The 26596-nt window shown below is 39.7% G+C and overlaps 2 protein-coding genes across 2 annotated transcripts in view; both read left to right on the forward strand.

The window, feature by feature from the left end:
• SCFD1 (sec1 family domain containing 1) overlaps window positions 1-26596 on the forward strand; it is a 293569-nt gene that overhangs the window by 21779 nt on the left and 245194 nt on the right. The gene's annotated exons all lie outside the window — the stretch shown is intronic.
• The window catches only part of G2E3 (G2/M-phase specific E3 ubiquitin protein ligase), a 143313-nt gene continuing 142019 nt past the window's right edge, over window positions 25303-26596 (forward strand). The window contains exon 1 of the mRNA XM_058666286.1: window positions 25303-25357. The gene's annotated coding sequence lies outside the window, so the exon portion shown is untranslated. The remainder of the gene's footprint in view (window positions 25358-26596) is intronic.

The raw sequence follows: 26596 nt of genomic DNA on the forward strand, positions 1-26596 counted from the left end.
TTTTCTTATTTCCACATTTGACTTCCTCCCCAGTTCAATTTTTACCACAACAGCCAAAGGAATCCTTTCAGCAATACCAGATTGAGACACTCATCTCTTTCCCATCTTAAAAGAATACTAAGATGCTATGCAACAAGGCCTCTAATTTCTCTGCCTCACTCCATTTCAGTCACATTGGTCTCTGAGGCTCGTCAAAAATGTCTGGCAAATTTCCTCGAGGGAGAAATGTAAGTTTTTTAAGCTTTTTCGTTTCTGTGATTTCTACTAAATACTCTTACTTCAAGTTCCTGACTCAATTAACTCCTTCAATCTTTGTGTCATATGTCAGCATCCCAGTGAATCCTACTCTGACCAGGCAACCCTATATAAAATACATCCAGGAATACCACTCTTGCCCCCTCAATGCTCTTCAATTGGCTGTTTTCTCTATTGCCTCCTACAGATTAGGTAACTTTATTATATTTCATTGTCATTGTATGCCTTATGCAGACAGACTATGTAAGGTCTATGAAGACAAGAAGCAAGAACTGTTTTATGTTTCAATTTTTAAATTCGTATCAAAGGAACAGATTTCATCTATTTTATATATACAGATTCAGGAGCACAGTGATCATTCCCACACTGCGTTTCCTTCTGCCCATACTCCTGCCCACCCTCCTTCCTCCTTTCTTATTTGTTCTTTTAATTTTTACAATATATACATTCAATTTATTTTATAATTACAAGTCTAACCATCCACTCAGTAAAGAATTCAACAAATAGCAAGTAGATAAAACCACTGAATATAGGCAATATTTCCCAAGAATATAGGCAATTATTGTAAACAATAATTCAATCTCCAAATGTCCGTTTCACTCATATACATTACGTTTTTTGGTGCTCTATATATTACTTATCACAAACCAGGAAAAACATGACATTTGTCTTTTGGGGACTAGCTTATGTCACTAAACATAGTGATTTCTGAGTCTGGTACAATAGCCTAGTGGCTAAATCCTCTCCTTGCAAGCACCAGGATCCCAGATGGGTGCCAGTTCTAAACCCAGAAGCCCAGCTTCCCATCCAGCTCCCTGCTTGTGGCCTGGGAAAACAGTAGAGGATGGCCCAAAGCCCTGGGACCCTGCAATCAAGTGTGAGACCCAGAAGCAGCTCCTGGCTCCTGACTCCTGGCTAAGGATTGGCTCAGCTCTGGCCATTGTGGCCACTTGGAGAGTGAATCAGCGGACAGAAAATCTTTCTCTCTGTATCTCCTCTCTGTATATCTGACCTTCCAATAAAAATAAATATTAAAAAATATATAGTGATTTCCAGTTGCTTCTACTTTGCTGTAGAAGACAAGATCTCATTCTTTTTTCATAGCTGAGCAGTATTCTATACTGTATACATACCACATTATCTGTTTCAAGTCATCAATTCTTAGATATCTGTGTTGATTCCATATCTTAGCTATTGTGAATTAAGCTGTAACAAGCATTGGGTTACAGAAAACTCTTTCATATGCTGATTTCATTTTGTTTGAGTAAATTTCCAACAGTGGAATAGCTGGATCATATGGTAGAACTGTTTTCAGATTTCTAAGGAATCTCCATATTGTTTTCCACGATGGTACTTGTTTATATTCCCACCAAGGGTTACATAGTACCTTTTTTCCCCACATCTTCTCAAGCATTTTTTAAAATGTCTTGTATGATAGTCATTCTAATTGGGATGAGGTAAAACTTCCTTGGGGTTTTTATTTGCATTTCCTTTATGTGTAGTGATCATGAGCATTTTTCAAGTGTCTGTTGACCCTTTGAATTTTATTCTTTGAAAAATATCTATTCATGTCCTTTGCCTATTTCTTTTTAAGATTGATTTATTTTTATTGCAAAGTCAGATATACAGAGAGGAGGAGAGGCAGAGAGGAAGATCTTCCATCCGTTGATTCACTCCCCAAGTGACTGTAACAGCCGGTGCCAATCCAAAGCCAGGAGCCAGGATCTTCTTCCAGGTTTCCCACGTGCGTGCAGGGTCCCAAGGCTTTGGACCATCCTCTGCTGCCCTCCCAGGCCACAAGAAGGGTGGTCCCAAACCTCTTTGCCTATTTCTTGACTGAACTATTTTGCTGTTGCTGAATTTCTTGAGCTCTTTATACATTCTGGATATTATTCTTTTATCAGTTACATCTTTTACAAGTATTTTCTTCCATTCTGCTGATTGTTTCTTCATTTTGTTGAGTATCTTCTTTGTAGAAGCTTCTTAGTTTGATGTAGTTCCAAGCAATCTTGGCTTTTTTCATCGCTATATCCTAAGAACATAGAACTGGGCTCAACATGATAAAAAATCTGTTGAAAAGACAGAATATCTTTTTAATATCTTAATTTTTCATTGCTGATATCTCAACATCAGAAAAAAAGGAATCATCAAAGAGAAGGCACAATAGTTGGTGTGTAGTGGTTAAGATGCTGGTTAAAATGGCATCTCCTATCAAATTAAATGGATTTGATACATCAAACTACTTACTTACTTCTACCACTTCAGTAGGTTATATTGAATTCTTTATTTTAGCCCCAGCTATGGACTACTGGAGAAATTTGGAGGGAGATGGGAGCTCTATCTCTTTGTATCTCTAGTGAATAAAAAAAAATTATTCTCATTTTAGGAAAAAAAGGGTCCTCCCATACTGATTGCTAAATATATATTAATACATACATAATAATACATAATACATCATCATCACAATAATACACAATAATAAATTCAGCCAAATTTTAAAAACCAACAGTTTTACATAATAATATGCTTATCAGGAAAAAATTGTTTGAAACTTAAAAATGGACAAAAGAGATGGTCTTCATTTAATCTAAAGCTTCACTTTAGTACAGCTGGGACTTGAACTAGTGCCCATATGGGATTCCAGTGCTGCAGGTGGCAGCTTTACCTGTTATGCCATGGTGCCAATCGCTACTTTCAAATTTTCACAATAATAGATAAGATGACATATATATTAAAATAAAATCTAGAACTTTGTGCCTTTGGAATAGGTTGACCCATTCCAGCTATGATTTGAAACCTAGACACCCCAAAATAGTTGGCCAATTTAAGTTCCTATTATTCCTTTATAAGAATGTGTATGCTGTAAGTGTATATATGCATGTGTTCCTCCTACATATAAAATCCCACCTGATACAAGGTAGAAAACCAAACAAGAAACTTACAAAAGTTTCAAGTCATGGATCAATGGCTAATCTCCCTTCTATTATTTAAATTCTCATAAATCAATAGTAAAACAAAAACAGTAGAAAAATAACGTACAAGAGTATCTCAGAAAGTTCAGGGAAAGGAATGGGCGTTTGGCACAGCAGTCAAAATGGCAGTGGAGAGAGCTGGATCTCACAGTGAAGTGTTTGAGTTTGAGTCTGGACGTCACTTCAAGTTCCACCCTGCAGACAGCAGGCTGTGGCTCAAGCACGAGTCCCTGCCATTCAGAGGGAAGGTTCACAGTGAGTTTCAGCCTTGCTGTGGCTGCCTAAGGCATTTGAGAAGTGAAGAAGCATATGGCAGAGTTTTTCTGTCAGTCTCTGTCTTCACCTTTCAAATCAATAATTGTTTTGAAGTTCAGGAAAAGAATGGAATCTAAAGATAATGAGCATTTTGCACAAACTTTTTAAAATACCTTATCATTGCAATAACCAGCTCATAGAAAAGGAAAATCAAATGATTCTTAAATATTTGTTTTCAAGCCTACTCTTTATAAAAAGATAAACACAAAACTAACCTGGCTATCATGTTTCTTCTATTGGCCTAATTGCAGGTATTTGATAACAATCAATTGGCAATGCTGTAAGAGACAGGTATTTTTATACATCAGGGAATTTAAAAAGATAACATTATTGATAAGTTTTATACTCTAGGAAGAACAATTGACAATACTTATCACAATTATGTGTATCCTTTGATCAGCAATTCCTCTCTGGATCATAAATTTGCATAAATGCAAAATATGTACAACAATCACTGTTAACATTGTTTAAAATGGAAATAAATAACCATCAGTGATGACTGGTTAAATTAAGTAAACAAACAAGCCAAAGTACAGCCCAGCAACAGAATAACAAACAACTGTAGAGGAAGAATGAGGAATTCTTCATTAGGCTGTTATTGAAAGATCTTGGAGTTTAGTGGAAAAGTAACAAAAAAAATTTTTAAGAATTAATTCTTTTTGTAAAAAGAAGGAAAAATAAGATTATCCTTATATACTTGTGTACAAAAAAGAATTTGAAAGATTCATAAGAAACAAACAATGCTGCATGCTACCCTGAACAATTTCACTCATATCTACTGCTGACAAGAGTAAAGGGTTTGGGCTTGGTGGCGTGGCCTAGTAGCTAAGGTTCTCGCCTTGATCCCATGTGGCCGCTGGTTCTGATCCCGGCAGCTCCACTTCCTCTCTATCCCTCCTCCTCTCAGTAAATCTGACTTTGTAATAAAAATAAAATAAATCTTTTAAAAAAAAAAAAAAGAGTAAAGGGTTTATGGCCCCAGCTACAGTCCTTCTAGACCTACTTTGTAGAGGGTACTCCCAGACAATGAGTACACAACACTGGGAGAGGAAGACAGCCAATTCTAGCAAGCCAGGGAGCTCCACTTGCCAATCCCCATGGCCCTGCTTGATTGATCTTTCTTAGAACAGGGCTGCAGCCTGACACTCTTGCCCCTGGTCCTCTCCCTTCTGTCTCTGTCCCCAGATATTAGGGGTGCACATCTAATCCCATTTTGGTGGCCATTTCTCAGTGGACCATTGTTAGCTGTTGAAGTAGAGGTCAGAACTACTATTTTCTAATCAAATAAGAGGTCCTCAGAAAATGTGTAAAAAGCATAGCATAAATTTCAAATTTTTGTACCAAAATGAACATCTTTTTCATTCAGTTTTCTATGAACTTTATGAAGTACCCTCATATAAAGTTATAAGTCAAAAAATTAAATTCTTCTCTAGCAATGCTTTCTATTTTCTTTTTTGCAATACTTCTTCAATCTACATCTCTATCTTAGGAAAGCACTTGAAAGATAAATATTTGGAACCCAGGAATCTGCATTTAAAGATCTCCAGATGATAGTGGAAACTAAGAGAATAAAGGATTGAACTTTTTAAAGATATGTGTTGGATCAAAATATAAACATGTAGCATGAATAGAAGACGCCAGAAGGCATAATGAATATTGATTAAATGGAGCAACCCATCTAAACCAAGAGCATTTGAGATAAGGGAAAAATCAAGCACAATTTTTCAGGCTTTTCCCAGGGGCAGAGGGAACAACATGCGAAGGCCGCAAGTATTCTAATGCCACTGATAAAACCAATATTCCACTAAGGACAATGACCCAGGCTGTCTTCCTCTGTCCATTAAATATTAAATAACCTCATTCTGTTGACTTGACATGCTGTCCATCGGGCAACTTGTAATAATTTTGGTTCCCAAGTAAGCTCTTCCAATAGGAAGATATTGATAATTTCTAAAGAAAAAACAAGAAAACTATTATCCCATGAGAGCGTGAAAAATGCTGTTTTTGACATATAACTGAATTCATTCAAATTATGCTATTCTCTTTTCTTACTATCTCTGGAAAAGCTCATATCTACTTCATTTTCATTTTCCTGTAATTAATTGAATTGTGAATTCTAACTGAACATCAATTTTAGGTTGTCCCTGCTTAGAGTTTTATGGTCAATGTCATTTCTCAAAAATACTAAATAGAAAATCAGTTCTTATTAATGAGATCTGCTGGGAATTTTATTTCTATTGAAGAATGCTTACTCATGAAGTTAGCTGAGATGCTAGAACTTATACCAATGTCACCAATGGTGCTATTTTAGAGGATCTGTTCTTTTGAGATGTTTTGAATCAGCTAATAAGATGTTATTATATGATCTTCTTCATTGGATGAGCTGCTCTTAGGTGTAGAATATTCTTGCAAGTTTACAATGAATTGTCAAATTATTTTAGTTGACTTTCCAGAATAGTGATAAAGTATAACTAATCATTCCAACTTTATTTCATGCTGTTATCACTGATTTGAACCCAGGGAGCTAATGCAATTGATGATTAAGTATGTGGCCAATGAACACTCAGATTAGAAGACAATTGGCAAAAAATATTATTGAAAAAGGCGAATAGGCAGGATCTACACCTTATGGTGGGTGTTGAAGTAAAAGACTGAGCTCTAGGTTGCATTCAGACTGGGATTTGTACAGACATGAACGTGGGTCCCGTTTCTTCTCCCCTCCTCCCTTTTCTGGCCAAATCTAGGTGGGGGATTTTGGACAAGGAATTCCCCTATACAAGTCCCTTCTTCCAGTACTGGGCATCAAGGTTTTTATTTACTGAGGAAGCAAATGACTCCTTCTGCCCAGAACCCTGTTGGACCAGCTGCAGCACTCTCTCAATTCAGTGAATTCCTTCTGCTAAAAGGCAAAGACACCTGGGTTGGGCTGGGGGAGACGAATAAGGTTGGGCTTTGCTTTTGGACTTGTTTTATTGCTGATAACCGTATATTCTTTGGCTTATAAGCTAATATCTACCTCACTGCCTAAAAGTAGCTTAAAACATTTTGGTTTTGTTTTATCTTGTTCTTTGGCTCAATTTAAAATGATATTTAATGTTTTGGGGGGCTGTTACCCCAAATGTTTCAGAGGCTCTAGATGATCTAGTTCTCTTGGGGGCAAATAAAGGCAAAAACAGGAGGTTGTATTTTGTAACTAAATCTAGAAGGAGAGCAGAGTGAGAAAGATCTCAATGTACTTGAAGTATGCTTTTCATTGTGAGTATTTGCAAATGAAACACATGATGTAGGGTGGAATTTCTAAGAAAGCACTGTTCTCATTATGCCTTCAGTTTTTATGCTAGCTTCAGCTGTGTTACTTTTATTGCCATTTTCAGCAAGATTTTTGGAGAGAAAGAAAGGATGAAAACTCAAGCAGAATATAAATTGTAATACAAAGATAATGAATTCCAGGACAGCAAATTAGAAAGCTGGGACATTGTTAGCCATAAAAATATAAAGAGATTTATTTCCACATTTTGAAGTGTTCTTTGTAAGCCAGCTAACCCAGTTACTCTCAGTGTGATTCCACTCCCAGAAGAAGACTCGGCCAACCTTTTAAACAACAATTGTACTTTATTAAAAGGGAAGGAGTGAGAGGCGCATGAAAACTCTGAAAGCATAATGATGACAAACTAGTCAGAAACAGCTCAAGATTTGCAATCATCACAGCTTTTTAAAGTAAGCATTTCTTGCCTTGTCCTCCTCTTTATCAGCCTGGCAAGACCCTGGCAGGTAACAGCTGCCCATGGGGTTCACATGCAAAAGAAAAGCTCCAACTTTCCATACAAAAATAAAGTAAAACATGGACCACCCAGACAGGAAGCCCTGCAATGAGGTCAAGCCCTTGAATGGCCTTCCCATTTAGGACACTCTGCTCTTAGGATGGGTCGTCTTGAACTTGTTCTAGGAGAACTTTCCTACATTCAGTTTAATCTCCCAAGTTGCTAAATTAAGACCAAGATTCTTCTTAGTTGTGGAAACCAGGCTGCACTGCTGATGGATTTCAAGTGAAACATTCCAAAACAGTGCAAAGATACCAAACTCAGCCTTTCAAACTCAGCCTTTAAAAGCTGCAAAATCTAATTGGAGTTTCCCCCTGAATATTCCATGATATTTTTAGTTTCCAAAGAACTTTCTGAAAGAAAAAAAAAATGCCTAAAACACCCTAAGGAGACTGTAACACTTACTTTGGCTAAGGTTTTAAATCTGATCAAATACATTTAATGATGAAAATTACTTTTTATGGTCATTTTCTTGTTATAATAAAAATGTTTTGAGAAAATTATTTATAAAATCTCTCCCTTTTTTGTCCTAACCCAACAAGCTAAGCATGTACCGTTTATTTTTAAATGAAGTGAAAATTAGCCAGGTGTGTTAGATAAGCTTTCCATACACAGGTCTAAATATTGACAAAGGGAGATGTGTCACTGGAAAAATCATCAGTCTAGCAATTATCACGTTAGCATGTTAAGTGGAAAAAAGATGTGAAACTTCCAAATGTGTCAATACAGATTATTTCATTTCCACTAGCTATCAGCTATACTGTGAACATCAGTTCCTTAATGTACACTGAGCAAGCAGCTTAGCTAAAGAAAATTCTCTGTGCCTGAAAAAAGAAATTACAAGGTCTTGCGTGAAATCACGTTTCTAATGATTACTTCGAATGACTACCCTCTTTTAAATACAGGAGTGCACGTGTCAGAAAGTGCTTGTCCATATTGTTTATTTGTGTGAGAATCTCATTTGTATTCCTCCTGCATTGGTTCATGTGTTTTCTGTAATTCTCATCGACCCCAACTCTACAGCCCTTTCAGAAAACAGCAGAGGCACCTGCCAAGTCACATCACATTGCTGTACTTATGGTCCTGAGAAAAAGACAGAGAATCTCAGAAATGCTCATCTTGTTGTACACTTTAGACCCTACGAACTACACTTGAAAGTGAGAGAAAAATGCAGTTTCAATGTTAACAGAAAATCAGGTGTCCATAAGGGTAGATTTTGGCAATATAAAAATTCCACCTTTTCATCATTAGGTAATGAGTAACCATACAGCATACTATCCCACTACATATCCCCTGATGGAGTGTAAGATATGCTAAACCATATTATGGCATCTAGACATTTGAGAAGCTAGCAAAAGCAAGAAGACCTCTAAATTTTTCTCTCGTCTCTGAAGCAGGCCATGGAAGAATTCTCTGATCTTTCTCTTTATTTCCTTCCTGCTTTGAGAGGCAGAGTCCTAAACAGATAAATAGACTGACAGAATTCCCATCTATTGATTTACTCCTCAGATAGCCGCAGCAAGAAGGAGATGGGGAGTGGAGCAGCTGATGCCTTCCCAATCAGAATGACTGTCATCCAAAAATCAAAAAACAGTAAGTGCTGGGAGGATGTGGGCAAAAACATACCCTAATCCACTGTTGGTGGGAATGTAAGCTAGTATAATCATTGTGGAAGAGAGGATGAAGTTTCCTCAGAAATCTGACAATAGATCTACCATATTACCCAGCCATCACACTCCTAGGAATTTACCCAAAGGAAATGAATCAGTATATGAAAGTTATTTGTAACCCCATGCTTATTGTAGTTCAATTCACAACAACTAAGATATGGAACCAGTGCAGATGTCAAGCAGTTCTGTTCCTCTGGAGACAAACCTTTCCTAACCAGCTTTTCATTACCTGATAGAGAAATTTTTTTTTCTTTCAATGTTCTATCCATGATCAGTTGCAGTGTCTTTCATATTATAATATTTGGAAAGAATGTCTGTGAGAATGGCTTTTTCTCTGTGATAACTTCTCTGGAGCACATCTTCCATGCATTATCTCTTGCTATTCGGCTTTTCTTCTGTTCTTTTAGCTTCTTTTTCCTTAATGGTTCAGAATTAATGAAGCAAATAGCAGGAATCAATAATATCCCCAGGCTAGGGCAAACAGTTATGCTTCAATGTAGTTCTCTCCCATCATAGCCCACCACCAATATACATGCCACAGACCAAGTACGGTAGCATTATGACATAACTCAATAAATCAAATCTAAAGATTTAACAGCAGCATGAAATGCACTGTACATTATTATTGTGAGGTTAATGAAGCAACCAGGAGTGACTCCTGCTTACTCAACCAGGCAGAAGTTCCTGAAAAATCTAGTTATGCTTTCCAAAATCACCCTGCCTCTGGTTTCCTGCTCCACCTTAAACTCCAGTCAAAGTAGTTCTGGGCTTTATGGCAGGGTGGGATTGATAGCCATAAACTAGTACAGTTAAGGTTCTGCATTTGATACCATTTCCAAAGAACCACCTGGTTGTTTTCCTTCATTTGTGTCCTTTGCTATCTGACATCCTACCTGCCATCACAAAAGATAAGAGTTTAGTCAGCCTAACATGGCAGTAGGACTCACAAGAAGATAAACACCAATTGCTAACTGTGCTATATCTGAGCTCACATTATCATTTCATGTGTAATCAATCTAGCAATCAAAAGAGAATTTTGAATTTGATAAACATAAGTTACAAGGTTTCCAGTTCAAACTTAAGTGAAAAAACATACATCTGCTGGAGGGCCCGTAGTTGCCCCAGCAAGACAATGTGTCTGAGTCCACCGTGGTAACCCATGTTCCAGGAATGGAATGGAATGGGATCCAATCACATTATTAAGAAGTAAAAGAAGTCAAATTGGAACTTCTGGAAAAGCATTTCACACTGCTTAAAAAATGTCAAGCAAGAAGTATTAGCTTACTTTCTCCTGGAGGTTACCACATCAGGGTAGCAAGCTTGGAAGTACTGTAGCCCTCATGTGAATATACAGGAATCCAGTAACAGGGTTTCTTCTTGAGTAAACCAGTCAGACCCCTCTAAACTTTCTACTCCACCAGGAGCAAGCTTACAGAGTCTACTTTTAGCAAAAATACTGCTAAGTCAGTTTAGCCAATTTTCCACTCTCAATATCTGATGAAATTGTTACTCTCCTGTCTTCACCCAAGTGCTCACTCTGGTCAACTTTTAGCAAGAGTCTCATTAGATCACGTTAGCAAAGGATTGTCCCCATTTAGGACAATCTCCCCCTACCCTTACCTTTAGTTACTAAGTCCCTATTTCATTGAATTCAAAATAAGGACAGACCTATCCTGAATTCTATTAAAAAATAAATAAATAAATAAAGGTAGATGTTGGAGTTCAGTAAAATTGAGTGAGACTCCAAGGCTAGTGAAATGATTTTAATTTTATATCCATGGTAAATGAAATGATATTAAATTCCAGTCCAGATGCAACCTCTTGCCATGAGCAAGAAGCACCCAGAACAAAATAAATAAGTGTGGGGTTTTCATAGCAAGTATTTATCAGAAAATCAAAAGCTACATGACCATGAGCAAATACATGAGTAAGGGCTTATAGTGACACAAAACAGAAAACAGGCAATAGAAATTTACAATGCATAGGCTTGGGGTCCTGATCATATCATTTCAATGCAGACGGTAATAAAACAGCATGCCTCGAAGGTAACTGTTTTTCCCATAAATCTAAAATCTTCAAGATTCTCCCTATCTCCTGTCTGCCTCCTGATGTTTCAGGAAGCAGGAGATTTTTCTCATAACAGGATGCATGTGTCTCTTTGGAGATTCCAGACTTCCAGGAGTATAGTCACCTTTATAATTAACACTTTCAGGTAGATTTCTACAGAGAGAGGACAGATAAAGAGAGAAGGTCTTCTATCTGCTGGCTCATTCCCCAAGTGGCCTCAATGACCAGAGCAGAGCAGATCCAAAGCTGGAAACCAGGAGCCTTCTCTGGATCTCCCATGTGGTACACGCTCCCAAGGACTTGAGCCATCCTCTGCTGACTTCCCAGGCCACAAAAGGAGAGCTCAGTCGGAAGTGGAGCAACCAGGACACAAATCGGCACCTATATGGGATGCTGGTATCAGAGTAGAGGATTAGCCTGTTGAGGAACAGTGCCTGTCCCTATACTGAAGTCTTTTTTCCTATATTCCATAGTTTCTGATTTAAAATTTGCTTTACTGGCACAGTGACACAGCAGACTAATCCTCCACCTGCAGCATTCAGCATCCCATACGGACACCGATTTGTGTCCATCTAACTCCCTGCTTATGACCTGGAATGGCAGCAGAGGATGACCCAAGGTCCTGGAATCCTGGACCCCTGGACACACAAGGCAGAACCAGAAAAGGCCCCTGGCTCCTGATTTCAGATCTGCTCTGCTCCAGCTGTTGAGACCATTTGAGGAGTGACTCAGCAGATGGAAGATCTCTCTCCTTTCCATGACTCTGCTTTTTAAGCAAAAATAAATAAATCCTTTAAAAAAATGTGCCTTACTACTTTAACTACTGTCAACTTTTGGTTTTCTTTGAAATCAGCCTCACATGAAGCCAATGCTGGTGATAGCAAAAAAAGGACCCAGGGCCTAAAGAGCCTTTATAAGCTGCTAAACACGTTTTGAGTCAATGTGTATTGGTTATATTTTTGGATTTTTGCTTTTGTTCTTTTGGGTTTGGGGGTTTTTTTGTTTTGGTCTTTGTAATTTTTCTCTCAGAAGTACCTTAGCACTATTCTTTGGTTAATGAACCTGAGCATTCCATCCTAGACTAAGAATGTTCCCCAGGTCCAGTGTGATGGCTGGATGAATCCTCACCTTGCATGCTCCGGAATCCCATAAAGCCACAGGTTCATGTCCCAGCTGCTTAACTTCCCTTCCCATCCTGCTCCCTGTTAATGGCCTGGGCAAACTAGAGAGGACAGCCCAAAGCCTTGTGACCCTGCACCACAAAGGAGACCTGGAAGAAGCTCCTGGTTCCTGGCTTCAGATGGGCTCAGTCCCAGCTGTTGCAGCCATTTGGGAAGTGAAGTAGCAAATGGAAGATCATTCTGTCTGTCCTCTCCATTAATCTGGTCTGCCTTTCCAATTAAAAAACACCACACACACAGTGTTCCCAGGGTTTGATTATATAGAAGTTTATCATTTCACAATAAGGTAGAATATCATTTCACAAGAGGAAGACAGTGGTGTTTCAGAATGAAGGATAACTTTTTAATTACATGGCATCCTTTTTCACCTCTGACCTTTTCCAAGAGTATGAACGGTATCAGTTGAGTTCTGAAACCAGGAGCAAATTAAAGAAACAGTAGGCTTGCCCAGAGCATTAGGCTTACGAAACCCTGGGAGGAGGCCTGTGCAAATTCACATTATCTGACTAACCATACCTAGCTAGCCCCGTGGGGAACTGCCACTGATCTGGACCCAGCAGGGGGCCCAGGAAGATTCCCCTCCCACCCATTAAAATACCATAGAGCGCCTGAAGAATATGTTAAATGCTTTGCCTTTGTAGAACATTTTTAACTTGCTATGGTACTTTCAAATCCATTAGCTAATTGCAATCTTCCCAACAGTGTGCTAAGGTAGACATTACCCCCATTTGACAAATGACAAGTACAGAGTGCATAGAGAAGGTGAAAACATTTGCTTAAAATAACCCAACTAACTACATTATGAATTGTCCACAGCCTGAAACGGCTTGCTTAGGGAAGCAGATCGTCTGATCCGGCTGGCAATACACTCATCCCAGGATTTTCCCAGATTTAGAAGGACCACAGGGCCTCCAGGTGGATGGGAAATACTTTGAACACATACTTACCTCCCTTCAGTCTTTGCCATGCCACCTGCTGTGTTAGCCTTCTCACTTTCTGCTGTCTTCTCTCTTGCTTGTCATCCATTCAGGAGACTCAAGGGATACCCAAACAAGCCAGAAAGGTACCTCTTGGGAAAGATGAGGCCATAGTTGCAGTGGAGTATCTTTTGTGCTGATTAAAGAGCAGGGACTCAATTCTAAAATAAACTTCAACATAACAGCAAACCATTAACACCACATGTTTTCAAAGGAGCCAGTAGTAGGTGTACCAAAGTAATACATGAAAGAGAAGGGAAATTGGTCTTTACTTCCTACAAAGTTAAGAAATGGAGATCAGAAATAGTCATTGTAGCACCTGCATCCCCTATGAAAGGGCTAGTTGTGATGTTAGAGAAGTGAGGTTTAATTTTAACCCAGGTTCTTGCCTTTTGCTTAAAAATTATTTTAAGCATATCCACATATATGGTATGCAAAGCAGTAACATTTATTTAAAAGGGAAGACGGAAAACACACGTGGACATAGCTGAAGAGTGGAGTAAGGAAAGAGAGTGCAAGAGAGTAGAGAGGCAGTGCCACACTTGCTTTAGCTGATCTGCATGAAGACAGACTGAGCAATCCCAGCACCTCCTTTTGTGAGATGATGTGTTCACCTGAAAGATTTATGACACCTCCGTAAACTTCCACACGGAGCTTAATGTACACATTCACATGGTTCCCTCCTTCCCCCCGCCCCCAGGTCCCAAATGAAAACAAGGCATCCTGGGGCAGAGGGTGGCCTGACAGACACATGGGACAGAATTTCCCTGGGTTTTGTGTATCATGACCTTCAGCTCACATCACCTTGAGCCCCCTGGCTACTATGTTTCCCTGCTAGTGTGCCTATGAGGCAGCATGTGATGGGTAGTATTTGAGTCCCTGCCACCCACACGGAGACCCTGATGGAGTTCTAGGCTCCTGTTCCTGCCTGGCCCAGACTCAGCTATAGTGGCCACTAGGGGAATGAACTAATGAATGAGGGATCTCTTTCTCCTTTTCTCTCTCCCATTTTTCTTGCCCTCCCCCGCCTCTCCTTCTTCTCCATGTCCCTCTTTGTGACTGTGCTTTTCAAATGGATAAATATTTTAAGTGAGGATGAAAAGAATAGATGAACAATTCCAAATAACTTTAGTTAAAATTTAATCCTATCTGTGCCCACTGCGGTGGTTTAGCGGCTAAAGTCCTCACCTTGAACATGCCAGGATCCCATATGGGCGCCAGTTCTAATCCCGGCAGCCCTGCTTCCCATCCAGCTCCCTGCTTGTAGCCTGGGAAAGCAATCAAGGACGGCCCAATGCCTTGGGACCCTGCACCCACGTGGGAGACATGGAAGAAGTTCCTGGCTCCTGGCTTCAGATCGGCGCAACACCAGCCATTTTAGTCACTTGGGGAGTGAATCATTGGACAGAAGGTCTTCCTCTCTGTCTCTCCTCCTCTCTATATATCTGACTGCGATAAAAATAAAATAAATCGTTTTTTTTAAATGTAATCCTATCTGAGTTGGGATCAAACTCGTACGTACTAAAAGAGAAAAACCAGGAGAGATCGTCATTACTGTAACTCTATCCTTTCTGGGATTACTCCGATAGGAACATACTATTTTAAAATACTTCAGTTTCTGTGTTTCTTAAAAGTTCACTGAGCCAGTGTAGGGTAGAGTATGTTTCCCTCTTTTTATGTAACATAAACCTAAAGTCAATCTGCTCATTCCCCAGACTTGCTAGAAACGGTAATTTTTTTTATAATATTGAAGAACCTCAGTATTTTCTGCTTTTGTGGTTTCTGCCTTGCTTGCTTGGCTGAGGAGCTGTGTTAGCTCCAGGCCTGATAGTCTACGTTACACCTGACAGGTCACATAGGCAGAGTACTCCTTAGGAGGGAGGTCCCTGGTGTTAAATAGGACTTGCTCAACTACCCCATAGCCCACCAGTTTGTCCTTTGAAAGTTGCTTGCTTTAAACCCACCAATAGAAGCCTGCCAACTTGCTCTTTTTAAAACTTAACAGTTAAACTGACCAATCATGACTGTATAATTGTGTGGAATTGGCCTGAAATTAAAAACCCTGTGTTGTCCAACCTCGGTCCTTCTTATGCTGCTCTTCTAGGACTACTGCTGATTGTTGGGGTCCGTGCAGTGGATATGGGGGACACGAAGGTGTAAAGAGTATTGTTCCATTGCAGGCAGGGCCGCAAGGAACTTCCCGCTGTATGGCAGGGCCCGGTGGATGTCTCTACAACCACCTGAATGCAGCTCCACCTTCCTTTGCATGGACACCTGACCACCCCGCGGAAGAATTCTAATCCATTCAGGCATTGTTTGCAACTGTGAGGCTGGCCTTTTACTCAATGTGAGCTTGGAGGTTAATGTCAATAATAACATCTTGCAAAAGGGCCTTTTATTATTCATACTGTCTTGGCTGTCCTCATTGACCGTATGCTAATCAAGGGACCTATATTTAGGGTTTCATTCTTTCCTTGATCTTTAGGTTCTCCTTTTCTTTGTGATACAGGATTAAGGTGTAGAATAAGAATTGCAGCAGGAACTTCTATTGTTTGTAGGTAAAACAAATGGCAGAATTATCCTTGGAAACGCCCACTTGAACATGACTTAAAAAGTCTGAGCCAGAGTTTGACTGTTTCTGTATAAATTAAGCGGACAGCTTTACTGCATTGTCCATTATGATCATGAAATCGTAGTGGTCCATTTCTTTCCTCTTTACGCCTCATCCATGCACCCTTCTCGAGTTCCGAAGTCAGCTGGAGCTGGACTCCGGCAGCTGATGCTTCAGCTGCTGCTGCTCCCCCAGTCCCGCTGGGCTGGGGAGGCGGCTAGGAGCCCAGACTAGCCTAAATAACGCCCTCATGCATTTGCATCGACTTCAGACTCCTAATGGTTTCTGGGGAATCTCAAAATCTCGGTACAACAGTATTCAAGAGTCTGTTAGGAATGTTTCATTGTAATGATTCCTATAAGAAATATTTCTATTCGTATTCAGTTATACAAACAAGTGTAACTAGCTTGCCCTGATCTTTTTATCAGATATTATTTATATGTTAGAAAATTTGACCAGTGAATTATCCCTGAAATGAGAAGATATGAAGAGAAGCAGTAGAAATTCTTAGCAAGGACTTTGAATTGGCAGCTTTAGAAAGAGACTCAGAGAATGAGATAAAATAAAATAGATGACCATCAGGAAGTATCAAGTTACAGGAAAACTGACAAAATAGTTTCTGCCACAAATTTTTCTCTACTTTTATAAAACCTCTCCCATGAATGCTATACTAAAAGTCACTAAAAATGTTGTATTTACATGTATATATTATGGAAAAGAAAAAAGGAAAGTGCCTAAAGACTTAAATGTAGTAGTTGTTAAAAATACTTTCTAGATCATTCATAGTAGTTAAACATCTTTCTGTCTTAATATTAAATAAGATTGAATGAAAGAGCTCATAATTACATCTCAATTCTATATTGTTTATGTTCTAGAAGCATATTTGTAGTTTCGTTGAAAAATCATTTCTTTATTTGAAAGGCAGAGTGAGTGATTCATGAGAGAGAGAGAGAGAAATCTGTTCACTGGTTCACTTCTGAAGTGGGCAAAACAGCTGGATCTGGGGCAGGTTGAAGCTAAGTACTAAATCTATTTGATCTCCCACTTGAGTGTCAGGGGCCTAAGTATGTATGCTGTCATCTTCTTGCCCCCAGGTGTATTAGCAACGTAACTGGGATTCAAACCAATATGGATGTAAGTGTCGCAAGCAGAGGATTAACGTGCTGTACCATAGTACTCCCCGCCTGAATTTGGAGTTTCTAATGATAACAAAGGAATATGAAGCAGATAGAGACTTATAAAATTATAATCAATATTTTGAAAGGAATAAAAGATTATACAACCAAGAAACAAGAATAGGAGGGTGAAGTAGAAAGAATAGGAAAGAATGAGAGAGAAGGTAGAGAATATTCAGAGAAATTTATTTTAGGAGTTGATCTAAACTTCTGAATTTTGGTAGTACAGTTTGAAAGTGTACTGGAGTAAATCTGCAAGAAAGCACTTCAGAGGAGACAAAGAAAACTAAAGGAAAGAAATCCCCAAATGTGTAACACAAGAAACATCTTCAGAACTAAGGTCAGAAACCTGTAGAGAAAAGAAGGCCCTCTCTAATGAATGAAGAAAGAATCACTTGAAGGACCCTCGTTGCAAGATTTCCAAACACTAAGATAAAGGGAATATTGTTTGATGGCATATGAATGCTAGAAGATAAGGCACCAACCCCTTCAAATTCTGGGAGAAAACTGTGTTTGTCTTCTAATTGCATATCAAGTCAATCTGCCTACCAAATGTAAGGTTAAAATACACCCATTTCCAACATAAAAGAATACAGATTTGTATCTCCCACACAATGTTTTTAAGGAACCTGCTGGAGCATATACTCCAATGGTCTGTCATCAACACAAGGAAGAGGAAGACATGGCTATTGGAAAGCAGGGAATTTAAGATGTGAATTTAATTTATGTGAAGATCATAGAGGAGTCCAAACAGACAGCTATGCAGTAGCCTAAAAAGCAGCTCATCAGTTGGCAGCAACAGGAATGACAGCACTTAAGCTGGCAGAGTACTGAACTATTTTCAAGAAGTTTGTAAGTGTATGACCACAAAAGATAATGGTGAGTATAGACATTTGAAAAATCGAAGAGAGATATCTATTAACTCTGGGGAAAACAAAATGTGGCATAAGAAAGGAACCCATTTGTTTCTGCAGTCAACATTATTTTATAAGATTTCATCAATAGGGGGATGCATTAAACAGCATTATATGTATTTTTTATGGAAAATATGAAAGAAAATAAAGAGTACAAAAGAGTTTAAAAAGTGAGCCCCATTATCATCATAATAAATCACTAGGTAATGCCAAATTTTGATAAATTTAGGTTGGCAGAAAGAAAGGATCAGAAGCTGGTCATTTTAAAACTTGGAGTTGACCTTAGGACCGCCGATGAGTGGAGGGACAGTTACCTTGATATAAAAACAAAATAGAATTTTCTAAAAAGTAGCTTAACTGAAAATACTGCAGTGTGGTTTTACAATAAAAGTTATTTTATTTGAGGTCAGGGTCCCAAAATCTATTTCCAACTTCTTACTTTGTGCTCCAATCTGTTTACCTTCTGTGCGGCGATTTCCTGTGTCATCCTTACAATGACTCATTGACTCATCATTAAAACACTAAACACACTGCTTTTCCTTGAGATCTGAAACAGACAGAAATGAGCCCATTCTTCTCTGACCTAGAGTCTAGAATGCCGTACAGCTACGTGAAACAAAGCATTAGCTGGTAGGAAATGGAAGGCAGTATTCTGACAGGATCTTAGCTGATCACTAAGTTATGGAGATTTTAGGCAACACTCTACCCTGTTCTTAAATTTTAAAATTAGTTGCCATAGCAACTCCTAGACACAGCATATGGTATGTCTGGTACCTCTAAGATTACAGAGCCGATTCTTGATGAATTTTCCTTACAATATGTTGTGAACTTTTGTACTTTTTGGTGCTTCAGTGGGCAGTGCAATAAAGCACTAACGTTCACTGATGTCATCAGCAATACATTCTAAAGCTTATTTAAAGCATCGGCCATTTGCAAAAAAAAAAGAAAGAAAAGAAAAGAAACAAACATTTAATGCCTCTTGTGACTTTTAATATATTTTCTTCCTTAAAACAAACTACAACCCAGTGGGGAAAAATTAACAGATGAACAGGTAATCTTAAAAGAATGTATGTAAGTAGAGGAAAAAAATCATATAGAAAATGTCCTGTTCGTTTATAGGGAAGTGAAGGAAATGAAAACTATATGCCACTTATCAGATTGGAAACATACAGGAAGGTAGAAAATATTTAAATCGGTAATGCTTTTTGGTAGTTAATTTGAGATTATTCAAAGCCTTTAATTAGTTTCATCTTTTAACTTAGTAGTTCTGTTGCTGCAAGTGTATCGTAAGTATTGTTTAAAAAAAAACAACAAAGATTTCTATGCAAAGATTACTACAGAAAAAAATTATAGTAAGGATTACATACAATCTGGATCAATTTAAAAATTAAGTTATCAAACAAATTTTCTCTTATTGGGTATTTAAATTTGGCACAACATTTTCCTGCATAAATTTTATTACTGGGCCCGACGTGGTAGCCTAGGAGCTAAAGTCCTAGCCTTGAATGCACCAGGATCCCATATGGGCACAGGTTCATGTCCTGGCAGCCCCACTTCCCATCAGCTCCCTGCTTGTGGCCTGGGAAGGCAGTCAAGGATGGCCCCAAAGTCTTGGGACCCTGCACGCTTGTAGGAGACCCAGAAGAGTTTCTTGGCTCCTGGCTTCAGATTGACTCGGCTCTGGCCATTGCAGCCTCTTGGGGAGTGAATCAACACATGGAAAATCTTCCTTTCTGTCTCTCCTCCTCTCTGTATATCTGACTTTCCAATAAAATAAATAAATCTTTTAAAAAATTTATTACTACAACTTTGATGTTTTATTAAAATTAAGATAATACTGTCTAATGCACCTCCTGCTTGGGTTACCATTCTCACTGGAAAGCATGAAAGCCAGGACTGGGGCAGACCTGCCTGGACAGAACGGCACCCACCAGCATGTGTGAGGGCTGGATAGTAGGGCTGGTTGGGTTGAACTAGCCTTCAATGCCCATTGAAATGTAGGACAGCTGAATGGGATATGGACAGATTGGTCCAGTCTACCGTTCATACTGGCAAGCATGGGAACCGGGGTAGGGGGCGGGACTGGTGGGAGTTAGTAGGAGTCGCCCCAACTAGGCTACAGCTCCCACTGATTTGTGTGAGGGCCAAGCGTGTGGTGGGCAGAATTAGGCTGGACTGCAACACCCACTGGTTCTTGCAGAAGGCAAGGCTAAAAACAGAAATAACCCAGCAATTGTAACCACCAACATATGTATAAGCTGACTGGGGCAACAAGCTGTTCTGGACCCTGTACTGGCATGCACACACAGGAATCAGGCTTGGGATCACCTCAGACAAAGTTTCTTTGAGGATCTCTCCAACTGAACTGCTGATCTAAGAACCCCAACCATGGAGAGAAGTGTAAGTTCCGTGGTCTGACCATGGAGTGCAAGTGTCAAAGCCGAGTCTCCTCAGAGGCTCAGATGGAAGAGTACACAGCAAATCTGAGTGCACATGGAGGACATGGCAGTACATTGCATCCTGCAGAGGACACCTGCTACCACAACAGGACGGAGGACAGAACAAATCGGTATCTACCCAGCTATGTGTTGGCAGCGAAAATCTGGGCAAACAGAAACTCTAAGGTAGACTGTGTCAGCCAGTAGATTCTGGAGAGATTTGATCGGGCTTGAAATGATGAGATTGGTGGCAATTCAGAACTGTTGGACTATCAAAACCACTTGAGCAGGACCCTCAGAGAATTCCCCACGTTGGGGACCTGGGATGGGCAGGATGCTGAGTGGGGTTTCTCCCTTTATTCTCCCCTTACCCCCGATCCAGAAAAAATAACAATAATGTGGAAACAATGGCCTTACCCACTTTCCTGTAGCCCTTGACCCTTTGTGTCCTAATCAGCTATGTAGAGTACCAAAACAAAATAATAAAAAAAGATAACACTATCTAATGCAGACACAAAAATGTAATTTTTTCCTTTTTAAATTATTTTATTATTTTTTAAATTATTTATTTTTATTGCTAAGTCAGATATACAGAGAGGAGGAAAGACAGAGAGGAAGATCTTCCGTCCAATGATTCACTCCCCAAGTAACCACAACAGCCGGTGCTGTACCGATCCGAAGCCAGGAGCCAGGAACTTCCTCCAGGTCTCCCACACAGGTCTGCAGAGTCCCAAGGCTTTGGGCCATCCTCATCTGCTTTCCCAGGCCTCAAGCAGGGAGCTGGATTGGAAGTGGGGCTACGGGATTAGAACCGGCGCCCACATGGGATCCTGGCACATGCAAGGCGAGGACCTTAACCACTACGCCATCACGCCAGGCCCAAATTATTTTTATTATTTTATGATATAGTTCCATAGGCTCTGGGATTTCTGACCCCCTCCCCAAGTACCTCCCCTCCTCTATTTTACAATGGGTGGTCCTTCATGAACAGTTATAAGCCTATCATGCTGTTACTGAAATGTTTCCTAACATTGTAGGCATGGACAATGTTGGAGAATCCAGCATCCTACTGTCAGTATATATTTAACTGTTTCACTGGGAATCTATCTTTGGTCTGAATGCAAGGAGACATATTGCAGAGTGGGAGAAAATCTTTGCACACTACGCAACAGACAGGGGTCTAATATTCAGAGTATACAAAGAACTCCAGAATAACCATTACAACAAAACAAGCCAACCAGTCAAGAAATGGGCGACGGAAATGAGCAGACACTTTTCAAAGGAACAAATCCAAATGACTAACAGACATATGAAAAACTGCTCGAGCTCCCTGGCAATAAGGGAAATTCAAGTAAAAACAACACTGAGGTTCCACTTAACTCCAGTGAGAATGTACCACATACAGAAAACTACCAACAACACCTGCTGGCAAGGATGTGGGGGGAAAAGGTACCCTACTCCACTGCTGGTGGGATTGCAGGCTGGTGCAGTCACTAGGCATCTGAAAATTCACCCACTACTAGGAATGTATTCAAAGGATCTAATACATTAGACAGCAACTTGCATCCCTGTATTCATTGCAGCACAAGCAACAATTGTAAAAACATCGAAAAACCTAGATGCCCATTGAAGGAGAACTGGATAAAGAAACTGGATAAAATACATCTACTCTATGGAATACTACTCAGCTGTTAAAAAGAATTAAATCCTATCATTTGCATCCAGATGGGCCCAACTGGATACAACAACATGTATTTTCAATATTTTAAATCTTTTTTTTTTTTAAGATTTTATTATTATTGGAAAGCCGGATATACAGAGAGGAGGAGAGACAGAGAGGAAGATCTTCCATCCGATGTTTCACTCCCCAAGTGAGCTGCAACGGGCTGGTACACGCCGATCCGAAGCCAGGAACCAGGAACCTCTTCCAGGTCTCCCACACACCTGCAGGGTCCCAAAGCTTTGGGCCATCCTCGACTGCTTTCCCAGGCCACAAGCAGGGAGCTGGATGGGAAGTGGAGCTGCTGGGATTAGAACCGGCGCCCATATGGGATCCCGGGGCGTTTAGCCGCTAGGCCACGCCACCGGGCCCAGTAATAAAATCTTGCATTTTTAAAGAATATTGAAAATGAGTAAAAATCAGTTGGTCCTGTATTTGTAATACACTATATACATGCAATCAGCATGCAAGGATATAACCCCCTAAAGAGTAATATTTTGTGTTTGTTTTTTTTAAGATTTATTTATTTGGGGGGTTGATATTCTACCATCTCTACTTTCAGATCAAAGATGGAATCTCAATGAAACTGTCAAATTTATCTTGGCAATAAGATACTGTACTCTCTTGCATGGTCCATGCCTGCAATGATAGAATTGTGACTATGTATGAACTATACTACTGTAATAATATAGAGGAAATCAATATGTGGAGAGGGTTTGGGGAGGGATTAAGGGAAATCCTAAAGCCTATGGAACTGTGTCATAAAATGAAATTTTTTTTAAAAAAGATTTATTTATTTTTATTGGAAAGTCAGATATACAGAGAGGAGGAGAGACAGAGAGGAAGAGCTTCCATCCAATGATTCACTCCCCAAGTGACAACAATGGCTGGAGCTGATCTGATCTGAACCCAGGAGCCAGGAGCCAGGAGCTTCTTCCAGGTCTCCCACGCAAGTGCAGGGTACCAAGGCCTTGGGACATCCTCGACCGCTTTCCCAGGCCACAAGCTGAAACGATGGGAAGCAGGGCTGCTGGGATTAGAATAGGTGCCCATACAGGATTTTAGCGTGTTCAAGGCTAGGACTTCAGCTGCTAGGCTATCACACTGGGCCCTATGCCTGTGTTTTGTAAAAAGAAAAAAAAAAGATTTATTCATTTTTATTAGAAGGCAGATTTACAGAGAGAAGCAGAGACAGAAAGAAAGATTTTCCATCCACTGGTCCATGCCACAATAGCCAGAGCTGAGCTGATCTGAAGCCTGGACAAGGACTTGGGCCATCCTCTGCTGCTTTCCCAAGCCAAAAACTGGAAACTGAGTTGGAAGTGGTGCAGATAGGACACAGACCAGTGCCAATATGGGATGCCAGAGCTTGAATGTGGAGGATTAGCCTGCTGAGCCATGGTTCTGGGCACCAAAGCCCCCTACCACCACCACCATCAATCTGATTCTTCCTGAGCCACACCATTGGATAAGCCCATCACCCTATGTGGAGGCAGAACTGAAAACTTGTAATAGGATATGGCAAAAGTAAAGATGCGGGCCCAGCGGTGTGGCCTAGCAGCTTAAGTCCTCGCCTTGAACACCCGGGATCCCATATGGGCACCGGTTCTAATCCCAGCAGCTCCACTTCCCATCCAGCTCCCTGCTTGTGGCCTGGGAAAGCAGTTGAGGATGGCCCAAAGCTTTGGGACCCTGCAGGTGTGTGGGAGACCTGGAGGAGGTTCCTGGTTCCCAGCTTCGGATCAGAGCAACATCGGCCCGTTGCGGTTCACTTGGGGAGTGAATCATTGGACGGAAGATCTTCCTCTCTGTATATCTGACTTTGTAACAAAAAAACAATAATAATAATAAAAAGTAAGGATGCAATGTCATGATCACTACTACATTTCATTATATAATTATATTCACTGTCTGGAGAGAAATTGTCCTGCTAGCTTTGAGAATTCAAGCTGCTCTGGGCAAGGAACTGAGCTTAGCCTAAATTTCTAGGGTTTAATAAAGATATCAGTCCCTTGTCAGTAAGAAGTCAGGCCCTTCCAGAAGCCCAGAGGAGCTTGGAAACAGATTATCCCCTAGGTAAAGCCCAAATGAAAAGACAACCCCAGCCAGAACTTTGACTGTAAGCTGATAAAACCCTGAAGCAGAGAATCTGGAACTCAGTGCTGGGAATTCTGATTTACAGAAACTAAGATAATACATGTATGCTGTTCTAAGTTGTTCACTTTGTGGTAATTTATTACACAGCCTAAGAAGCAAATACAGAAACTGCATGTGGAGAGCACTATTTTTTTTATAAAATTTTCATTTTTGCTTCTAAGCCAAATTGACATAGTAAGAATTCCTTTGCTTTTAAAATCAAAAGATATTATTTTCAACAAATCATCTGGAAGCAAAAAATAAAAATGCTCTTTGATTTCTTAATTGATTTTGAATTTGGTGAAAGAATACTTTAAAAAGCGTACAATGATATTATACTACTAAGATTACCCCAGATTTCTATTTTCTTAAGTGATCTTAACAGAAGACTTTATTTGAATCATGTTAGCATAGGCTGTTTCTGAAAGTTTAAGCTTTCTATATTTAATAATGCCTGCTGGGAGGAAAAAAAGGAAATCATACTTTTAAATTTTCCTTTCCAATTTTGACCATGACTTAAAACGGAAAAAGTTATGTTGATTGTGGCTAAATGTTCTTGTTTTTAGAGGCCATTACGCACTTTAAATTCTCTGTTGGCATTTTAATTTCATTTTACAAAATAAATCCCAACTGACAACAGAATAAAGCAAATTCTAAGTCAACTAAGTAAAAAAGTGTCACTGCAAACAGAAAGAACTTTGCAAACTGATGCAGCATTTCATATGGCTCCTAAACCTAAATTCTCAAAGTTTCAACAAGGAAAAAAAATGTATGTTGAGGGCAAGCATTGACAGTTGACACCATCTCCACAACTTACTGAACCAACTGTCTCCATCAACAGAAGTATACTACTGTAAGAAGTTCTTGCTCAAGAAGACATATTACTAAGACTCCCTCAAGATAGGGGGCTTCTTTACTTCAGTAAACAATAAATCTGGCGTTGTTTTATCTACAGGCTAGTTTGGTGGTCTTTTCAGCACTGAACCATCTTGGAGTCTCCACCAATACCCAAAAGAGATTTTCCCGTTTCAGTAAGACCTGCAAGGAAATATAAGGTCCTGCAAGGCCCCTCACTTCATGAGCTCTCTTTGACAGTGCTGAGGAGGTAAGTCCATATTGGTTTAAACTTTCATTTGTTTTTCTTAGTTCCCCAATGATGCATTTATTTTGATTCCTAAAATAGGAAGGCATTCATTTATAACATTACAATTTATGAAACTGTTCTTCATGGCAACCTGATGAATACCTAACAACATGACTGTTCATCTGTTTACACTTCTGTATTCGACATCTATGAGAAAAAGTTTCTTGGGAAGAGGAAGGTGTACGCCCATGAGAAGACATTTCTTTGAGCTATCCCAAAAGTAGAGCGTTTCAAGTTTCTTTAGAAATTGGAATCTTTTAGATAAACTCTTTCCTGGATTGATTATAAAAATATCACGAGATACTGTATTTAGTTTTGAGGGTTTTTTGAGATTTTGGTTCTAGGAGAGATTTCCCTCCTAAATCTTCCTATCCCCAAGGAACCACAAATTGGTTGAGGTTGAAATAGAAGATAGTTGGAGATCCAATTCACACTACTCCCAGGCTCTCCTGGGTTGATTTCAGTCTAAATCTATGTCTTCTTTTACTCTGGACTAAACACTCCTCTCATATGTATTTATGATACCTCTCAGGTTCTTGTACTTCCTATCAAAAATAATATGATTTTTATGTAGGCAAAAAGTTTATTAAATTTATTCCAGGCTCTTGCCATACACAAAGACAATTCTTAGTGCTGATACATACAATATACACAAAATTATAATAAACATTAGTCAAAAGGTGAGCAACAGACACAAATGCATGCATGAACTTGGGTTGCCCCCACACAGAAATACCCACTTTGGGTGGACAGTGGGCAGAAGATTGCCCAAGAAGAGAAAAGGTAAGTGATGGAAACACAGAAAAAAACAGCTTTGATCTACGGTGAAACAGAGACCTCCTCCCATTCTTGGTTTCATTTTTTATGAGGTTGACAGTGATGCCTTCCAGGTGAGAAGCTGCCTGGGAATTAAATGCCACATCTACAAGTTTCACATACAGCTTAATACCAATTTTTTCTTGGCCTCCTCCTTAGGTCCTGGATGGAGCAGGTGTATCCTGACAAAGGTGTGGTTGACTGATAAGTAGGAGAATAGAATGGGTGGGCGGGGCACAGGGGGTACAAGGGGTCTAGTTTACAGATACTTTCAGCTTGCCAGATCTATCTTGGTTCCTGCCTATTCTATAACATCCCAATCTCAGAGATTTCCAACCCTACTTTGAAAGGGATACTAAGGATGAAGTTCCATCTTTCATACCT

Source organism: Ochotona princeps, chromosome 6 (genome assembly GCF_030435755.1).
Source record: "Ochotona princeps isolate mOchPri1 chromosome 6, mOchPri1.hap1, whole genome shotgun sequence".
Classification (NCBI taxonomy): Eukaryota; Metazoa; Chordata; class Mammalia; order Lagomorpha; family Ochotonidae; genus Ochotona; species Ochotona princeps.